This window comes from Nothoprocta perdicaria, unplaced genomic scaffold (genome assembly GCF_003342845.1).
Source record: "Nothoprocta perdicaria isolate Ctin4 unplaced genomic scaffold, notPer1 scaffold_100, whole genome shotgun sequence".
NCBI classification, from domain to species: Eukaryota; Metazoa; Chordata; class Aves; order Tinamiformes; family Tinamidae; genus Nothoprocta; species Nothoprocta perdicaria.
The window spans coordinates 972,939-982,304 of record NW_020454095.1 but is presented as its reverse complement, the minus strand read 5'-3'; the positions used below and the strand labels follow the sequence as shown (position 1 = coordinate 982,304).

The 9,366-nt window shown below is 38.3% G+C and overlaps 1 non-coding gene across 1 annotated transcript; it reads right to left on the bottom strand.

Annotated features, from left to right (window-relative positions):
- Window positions 1–6,759: 6,759 nt before the first annotated feature.
- On the bottom strand, window positions 6,760–6,912 carry LOC112948440. The gene has a single exon (XR_003249622.1). It is a non-coding gene; the product is annotated as a U1 spliceosomal RNA (small nuclear RNA).
- Between the last annotated feature and the right edge of the window lie 2,454 nt (window positions 6,913–9,366).

Below are 9,366 nucleotides of genomic sequence, written 5' to 3'. Positions count from 1 at the left end.
AAGTATCACTTGACATTGTCACTTACTGCTTAAATGGCTGGATGTTTTCTGATCTCCATGTACTGCAGTATTGCTCTCTGGAACGGCAAAGAAATTCCCCTATGGAAGCAATCTGTATGAAGAAGTAAACAGGTATAGAATGAATATCCCTTTAGACAGGCTATGACTATGACCTTCTCCAAAATRACTTTCTACTTCACTGGCACTGCTATACATGTTGTAGGAGTTGGCTCAGGTATTCAGCCACAACCAGGATTTTCATTTCACCTGGAGCATGTAGGACAAAATGTGGTTTAGGAAAAAACATACAGATTTTGGAAGGTGGAAGCCTGGCAGGAATCAGGTACTAGGGCTGAGGAACCTGCCCTGGGGCAATGAAGAGAAGAGAGCAGGGCAAGGCCCTCAAGGAAATTTTTGGTGTGCAGACACTGGGGAAATCCAGGCACAGGTGGAATACCTGCAGCTTCCAGTACTGCTTCTCCATCACTTCTGATCACTCAAGCTGCTCTCTCTCATATCGCAACAGAAAAATCTGTGTGAGCACATGGCATAAAAGAGAGTCCTCTGCTCATAAAAGTCATCTCTAATCCTTCTGCACTGTAAACTACTGTGACCTCCAACGAGATCATGCTGTGRACTAGCAGAAGCCTTAAACTATTTTATTCCCTTTCTCATTCCATTTAGCTCCAGATATGCAACAAGTTTACAGATTAAGCACTGCAGAAATATTTCTGAATGCCGTGGCATGCTCCAGAAATAAAGGCAGCCACTATTAACCTGCCATGCTGCCAATATCCTGCCTGCATTTTCATTGGGCTTCTCTCCGAATCACTTTAGCACAGAAGAAAAGGAAGACTGATGACAAATGATGAGAAGTTTCAAATACAGCATTCCAACTGAGCCAATACACTCCTCCACTGTWTTTATTTATTTATTTATTTTTGTCATATACTGATAAGTATTTACACAGAGATTTGGTTGTGCGTATTTGTGAATCTTCTCCACTTTCATTCCCCTCACCCCTTCTCCTGAGAAGAACTGAATATRAAGGTTAAATGGCTGCAGTATCATTTATTTCTTTCAGTGGTAAATATGCAGGCCAATCCTAGCCTATGTTATAAACAATGAGAATCAGTCATCTGTTCTGCATTGTAATAATGCACAGAGGGTTTTTTTTTTCTTTTTTTGTCCTTGCAGGAACTTCCTATTCTGAAATGGATTTGTAATATAAGGCTTCAATTTATTAATCTTATGATGCTGTATTCATAGAAAAAAAATATATAGAAGCTTGATTAAGTCATTTTTCATCAAATAGAAGCAAGGCTTCCTGTTTATTTGCTGTTACTCCACTTAGGGAGGAAAGCTTTCTGTTTGATCCTGGTCTGCATGGATTCCTCAAGTAAAACAATGCTAAAGATTATATAAGACTGACAAAGAGCTCTGTTAAAACGATGCTAAGGAACCTGCCTCAAATTATGAAGGGCAGATTAGTTGAGCTGGCAGCTACTTTTAAACAAGCCAGTACGCAGCAGATACACTTGCACAAAAACTGTGAGCCCCTGTACCTCACATAGTCAGGCCTAGGAGAGTAAATAGTAAATGGTTCCCTGCTATTTTGAAAGTAGTCACAATGGTCTTGCACACATAAACTGCATAGAAGGAAGTTTTCTTAAGAAGTTTCATACAAAGCAGTCTTCCTTTATGAAAAGTGGGGTAGGAAATGAGGTTGGAAGGGTTTGCTTGTTGMTTTTTTAGCAAAACAGGAAAGAATGGAACAAAAGCAATACTTCCAAGCTTTCCATCCTAGGATCCAGGGAAACAGATCTAGCTGTAATATAGAATGCTAAATGGTTAGCTTTCACACTACAGTGAAAGTTGAAAGTGGAGAAATGAGCCATGAGCTGGCTCAAGCCCAGCTTCAAAAGTATAACACTTTCCCATCTGTAATCTTTCCTCTGTCTTCCATTGCATGGCTTGCTTTGGCATAGACTGTTGTCTGTAATCACAAATTATATCCTGAAATAACCAACATTTGCACCAAAGGCAACATCCTAACTGCAAGGCTTCATCTGTGCTTTTTGCTCCATAAAAGTTGGAAATTCTCCTTCTCTGAACATAATGTGCTTTATATCTCTGTTTACATTGCATCTTTCTATTTTGGCCCAGCTTAGAGTAGCTTAGAAACCTCTTCATTCCAAAATGGTGAATGCTGCTTGCAAGAGCTCTCGGCAGAGAGAACTTGAACAACTCTTGGGGATGGAATGAAAAGGGGTTATTTTCTAGGCAAGTGTAAAGAGACTTTATGTGTGTATATCTTTGTAGAATACACACAGCCTTTATAATAAGCACTCAAGGGGTTTTTGGAGTAATTCTTGCATGGTTACCAAGAATTGAAAAGCACATATTGCAGAAAATCTTCTCTTTTGTTAAAAACTAGAAACCATTAAATTTCAATCTTTCACACATTCATAGTATAAACAGCTTGTGCCACAGGGAACCAGAAGTGCTTGACATGGCACTTTGGTTCCAGAAGCTGAAGAACATGTATAGACGAGATGAGAGGTAAAAAATGAAAACAGGCAGAATAAAAAACATTTGCAGGTGCATACAAAAGTGATTTCTTCTAAAAACAGGTTATTTTTGATCCTGTTTTTGTGTATTAACTAATTACAAAAGATGCAAAAACATCAAGATGCAAAAAGAATCATAGTCTGAGCTGTCTGCTGTAGAAGTTTATAAACTCAAAGAACAACCAGCCAATAACAGTCACACAATTCACACTATCATATATTTTCATGTCAAAATAGCAAATACAGGCTGGAAGAGACAAAGCTAAGCTCAGCCCTAGCTTAACTTCACTGACTTCAAACACCTCTGCAGAACAGGTCATAGAGAAGCACAGAGTCCATACTTTGACTTATCTCCATCCCAACTTACGAGTTTAAGCCTGCTGAGTCTAATRTTAAATGAAGTGACTGGCTCAACTGATGTTAAGGAACAAAGAAATGCTAATAGAGTTGGAACAAAAATATATACCTACAGTCTAACACATAACCTGTGTGTCCACTTCACATTTCTGTAGGATTTGTATTACATTTCCATATATATATTTATTTATATTTCTATAGGAAAAAAAAGTTTGAACRTTCAAAGATATAAACTGTCACATCATCAATATTGTATTTTTAAAATATATGTCAGYTTATAACTGTCAGGAAGTCTCTAACAAGATACAAGCAAACATCTAAATAAATCTTCATGCAAATAAATACTAAAGGTATTAGATACATGGATATAAAATGCATTGCAGGCTAGCAGTGGGTGATTACTGAAGTTTTAACTACTTCATCTGTCTCCAGTGGGAGCATCATAAAAGTTCTGTAGCTTTAGGATGTGTAGATAAGCTCATGCTCCAGACTTTCATCTAATGATCTGAGTACAATAATGTAGTACTGGAGACATATATTCCAAAACGGCCATTTGTCAAATAACAGGCTGTCAATCAATGCATTTATATTCCCCTCATGACATACCTGTGGCAGTTTTACAGAGAGAAATGTCAGTAGAAGGAAAGCACCCAATTAGGACAGAATTTTAAGGCACAGCAAGCATTAACAAAGGGAGGATATAGGATCATAGAGGTTACATATCAGCAAGATGCTTGCAGAAGATAAAAAAAAATCCAAGAATGCTATTTCTTTGTTCGTGAAAACTTCCACGAGTAAATGGAAAAACTAGCCTTCTTTTCTGGAGTGAGAAGGAGGAGAAATTATTTTCCAGAGCTTGCCTGAAATATTGTACCATTTAGTGAAGCCACTTAAAGTGTTTATTCAGAAGACTTGTGAAGGAGTGTGGAGGGGTAATTATTTGAAGGCATAGAAATAAATGTTGTGATTAAGCTTACACTCCACTGAGTAGCAGGCATTCATCTGCAAAACAGTTTGGTCAGAGTCCTGTTGTATACATACTTTATGAAGTTTATTTCCTATCATTTCACTTCAACAAATGAAGATTACATACAACATCCAAGTGCTCAAAAAATGAACAAAATTTCATTCTTTCTACTGGCAAAAGCGACTTGCTCCACTCCCTCTTCTACAAGAGGAGTCACTTCCAACATCAGTGACTTAAACTCGGCAAGATTATGTTTAAGAGAGGGCAATCATTTGAGCTCTGTCATATATCATGATACAAGGCCAAAGCAGAAGGTGGTAACATTAGAATACAATAGCTTTAGTTAATCTCCAGTAAAGAAAAATATTTTCTGTAGTTTTTGTCATTGTTGTTAATTTGTGTAGGCCACCATCACAAAGTGTTGCAGAGGGAAAGAATTCTGAAAGATGAAGGACAAGTAAGTTTTAAAATATTTATCTGTAACTTTCCCCTAAGCCAAAAGGAATGCAAAGCTATCAGGGCAGCCTAAATGCTTACTATTAATTTGGCAAAATAAAACAAAACAAAATAAAACAGTATGAAGCACTTTTGTTTTCAAGCAATTTTTACTTCCATTAATAGGTTGTTTCACGAGTCATAGTTAGAGGTTAGGCTACCAATTTATTTAGCGTGGGGATCTAATATAAAGTTCGTATATAACCACAGGCYACACAAATAAAACATATCATCTAACATGTGTGCATGAATCAAGGCCAGTAAAAAGATGCGAATATCTCTTTAAAATATCTTGCTTTTAAATAATATAAGGTTTCAAAGCAACTAGCAATGCAAAATTCTGGTTTTAGCATTAAATTTCAAATATTTATATCAGCTAATGATTTAAAGCAGCAGCTTTATGCTTACATTGATAAATCTATCCCTGTATTAGTGCCAGCGAAAGAAGGTGAGTGACCCCCTTTGCACTTGAAATTCAGAACACAACAATTCAGTTGCATACAGCCAGTGTAAGACCAGCATCTAAAACTCTTGCCACAAGCAGGATTAATTTTAAAAGAAAAAAGAGGCAACAAATTCAGGATAGTAAATTTCATTTGATATTTTCAGAGACTATGGCAGTCAAGATAGTCACTTCCTTCCTACCTTCAGGTTCTGAAATTCAGTAACTTTCCCATCCAAAATATATTCCTCAAAGTGCTTTTGTGGAATTTGCTAGCAATTTTCTAGGATCTCTTTTCAGAGAGTAAAATGCTTGGGTAATGCCTGTGCATGGGTATTTTGAGAAAATATATAATTTTTTTTTTACGTTTTTATGAACTTAATCTGTTTGGATTAGATTGAAGACAGTATGGATGAGTGACATTACTCTCAAATCTCAAAGTTTTCAGTGGATAAGAGATGATTCTGTGAGGTAGTATTTTAAGATATCACAGCAATACTGTAAATTAATTCTTGCCAAGAGAAACAGACTAAAAACTCCAGATTATGAACTGCTTCTGCATATATTTACAAATGCCAAGACTCTTAACAAAAAATATAWTTGTGTTTCTGAATTTAAATAATGCCAAGGAAATGTTCGCACAATAAGCCTTACTCCAAGATGGCAAGTAATGCTTCATTTCCATGAGTAGCTATTTATTCAATAATTCAGCTCTCCAAATTGATGCTTTTTGAAGTAACCAACTTCAAACAAAAAATAAAGATGCAAGAAAACATTATTCCCTTTTTTTTTTTTGGAAGCTGCTATCATATTTCCAAGACCATTCACAAACCAAGTCCTGGCTTCAAAATTCAGTTTACTATTAATTATTGCACAATTTCTATGGTGCAGTCTATAGGACAAATATCTAGATCATACAACAGAAGGTGGAGTTTCCTTAAGTCATGCAAATATAACCAAGTACTAGTAGAACTGTTACCTTCCTCCAGGTGACAAATGATTAGTCATGCATATCTGTAGAGCTCCTGCTAATTACTGTAAACATTGAGTAGTATTGTTGTTTTCTGGTAATATTTTATCATTTTTAGTACCCTAGACTTGCACAGCTAGGACCAATAATGATTTTACAAAAAAAAAAGAAAAAAAAAAGATAATAATAAGCTTTTAAACTGCAGATGCTAGAACTGTAGCTCACAGATAAATCAGACACCCTTGATTGCTTGCTTAGTGAGAGGAGGGGGTAGGATTAAGTTTATTTTCCTCCCACAAGCTGACATGAATAATTAAAAAGGTATATTAAGCTCCACAATAAACAGGTCAAAATGATGTCCATATTAGAAGTAAATATCAATTAAAGGTGTAAGATACATCCTATATATAATCATWGAATTGTTAAGGTTAGAAGGGAGCTTTAGAGATCAYCTAGTCCAACCCCACTGCACATGCAGGGTCACCTAGAACATGTTACACAGGATTGTGGCCAGGTGGGTTTTAAAGATCTCCGGAGAAGGAGACTCCACCACCACTCCRGGCAGGCTGTTCCAGGGCTCTGTCACCCTCACTGTCAATAAAATTTTCCTTAAGTTCCTGCAATGTACATCATGTTCATAGAATCACAGAATGAATCATAGAATGCTTAAGGTTGGAAGGTGTAAGATACATACTGCAWATAATCATAGAATTGTTAAGGTTGGAAGGGACCTCAGAGGTCATCTAGTCCAACCCCCCTGCACACGCAGGGCCAMCCAGAGCACAGGGCACAGGGCTGCATCTAAGCAAGTTTTGAAGATCTCCAGAGAAGGAGACTCCACAGCCTCCCTGGGCAGCCTGTGCCAGGGCTCTGTCACCCTCACAGTAAAGAAGTTCCTCCTCACCTGGAGATGAAACTGCCTGGGTTTCAACTTACACCCATTTCCTCTTGTCCTGTCRCTGGCCACCAATGAGAAGAGCAAATACTATGCAGTCGAGTTTCCCTCATTTGGAGAAATCGCAGGGGTCAGCACACCCAGAGTGCAAGGGATGAGCCTCACTCTGGGAAAACCACCTGCCTGATCATGGTGTCTCCCCTGCCAGGTAAGTATTCTTTTCTCCAGGCTGAACAGGCCCAGCTCCCTCAGCCTTTGCTCATAGGGCAGATGGTCCAGGCCCCTGATCATCCTCRTAGCCCTGCGCTGGACTCTCTCCAGCAGCTCCACATCCCTCTCGTACTCGGGAGCCCAGAACTGGACACAGTGCTCCAGATGTGGAGCATCCTTTTTGGCCATGAGTGCACACTGCTGCTTTATGGTCAACTTGTTATCCAGTTGAGATGAAAAGCCAATGAAGAGCCAAACTTGAGGAAAAGGCTGAAACATGAATTCACTTATAGCTTTCATTCCCAGAAAGCCTTCAGATGCAGTAGCAAAKGGAGCCCATCGGAGCAGCTAGGTTGCATAGCAAATACCCATCATAATTGATTTTGTATATTTAACACTGCACAGTATAACAGCACCATGTGGTTACACACAAGCTTATCTTTCAAAAAAAGAACATACACTAGAGATGACAGCTCTCAATGCCTAGAACTGCACAAATTCCCTTTGGGTTGGAGAGACTGTTGGGGCCCAGAGGGATGTTTCAAATGACTGGGGTTAATTTAAACTTCAAGCAGGAGATTATTACCCTGTCCAGCAAGCAGTTCTAAACAACACAGTTTTTAATGCCTTCAAAAACAAGTGCTGTGTAACAAAATTATTTCCTCCTGGTATGAAGGGAATCAAGCTGTTTGAGCAATGAGGAACATCAAGCCTTATTATTACTTATACGGCAAAAATAAAAAAACATACAGAGAATGGCAGACAAGTGCAAAGAGTACTCAGCGTGCAGAGGTACTCCTTTTCCAAGGGTCATCTTTCCATTTTTATAATTAAGTAATGTGTCATAAGGATATCAGAGATTGTTTTTGCATATTGGAAGTTTGCTTCAGCTTTACCTGAGCAACAAACAGCAGCCTACAGATTGTTATCAGTTTAAATATGCACAACATGGGGAAATAACATTCCTGGCCTCAAGGGGAAGACTGTTTCCAATGTAATTTACAGTAATTAAATCACTAATTTTAAAATGTAATTTTCTGCAAAGTATTTTGATAAAAATATTTATAGTGGCTTTAACAGTGTAACACTGAYACACCTTTTTTTTCCACAAACTAAATCATATTGATCAGAATGAAATATGTCCTGTGGTGCAGTCTGTCTCCCACTGAGGGACTTGTGGAATCTTTGCAGCATTTCCCCTATACTTGCTGCCAAGCGGACAGATTTCCAGCATGGATAAGTGAGTCAATGCAAATCCAATCTATTTGTCAACGAAGGGTTTTTTTGGCTTGACACTGCAGAGAGGAGTTGAGCTGCACCCTATATTTCTGTTTTTCTTTGAGGAGTCTGTAACTAGGTGCAGCCAGTGCGGAAGCAGGAACAAGGAACTGATGCTCAGCATGCGATGTGTGAACTTCTTGTAGCTAGCTGGCATGCTGCTTACCTGACAACGGCAGGAGCAGAAGTGAGACAGCAGAGTTTGCTTGTTCTGTTGAATATTGACTCGAACCTCTTAAAGCACTGCCCTCCCTCCCTCAGCAGAAAGTAGACAAAAAAAAAAAAAAAAAAAAAAAAAAAGGAAAGAAAAGAAAAAAACCTCCAACACTGCAAAGGAATCATTTTTAAGAACCTGCCATTTAAGAGCTCTGCTTGAAAGAGGTTTTCAGACATAGTTTTCCTAAGAATAAGGACAATATATGATTGACACTGTTCTTACACATTTATGGCTCACTAACTTCATTCACACCCAATCACACCCATCTCTACTTTTCATTAAAGAAATATAAAAGTGGGAAGAGTAACTGAARATGCCTGAAAACAATCAGCCAAGAAGTGGCCGCAGATCCTATACATGCCTCTCCACTGAAAGAAAAGCTTCTTATATGCGTTAATGTGTTAAAACTTGCCAGAGAATCTCAGAAATACCCCCCTAAAGCCCTATCCATAGGGAAAAGCATCAAATTGGGAAGTAGCAGTTATTCACTTCAACCATTCCCTCATCTSCACTGCTCAGACATGTACTTGACAGTATAGAGAGAGGGGGAGAGAGACAGCTTCAACGCAGCGTGCTCACACATTGCCTGAGYACTAACATTTTGTTATTTCCCAGTGCACACCTTCTATTCCCCTTGTAACTGGAACAGCATGATAATGCTGTAAGCCATCCTCCTTCCCTTCCCTTTTTTAAGACATTATCCGCAATTACATTACTAATTCAATAGAAAGCAGGTGGCAGCTCTGAAGTTAATGAAAATGGAAGATAAGCAATATTTTATCTTCAAATTAAGAATTCCCTGGAGAAAAGACAACTTCATAAAGTCACTCACAAAAACAAACTGCAGCCAAAGCCTCAAACCTAAGCATAGTTACATTACCTTGTTGGGACTGCTACCACAATAGACTGGTTCAATTGGCAATCAAACAAACACAAGGCAAATGCAAAGGGATTCTTCTTTGTAT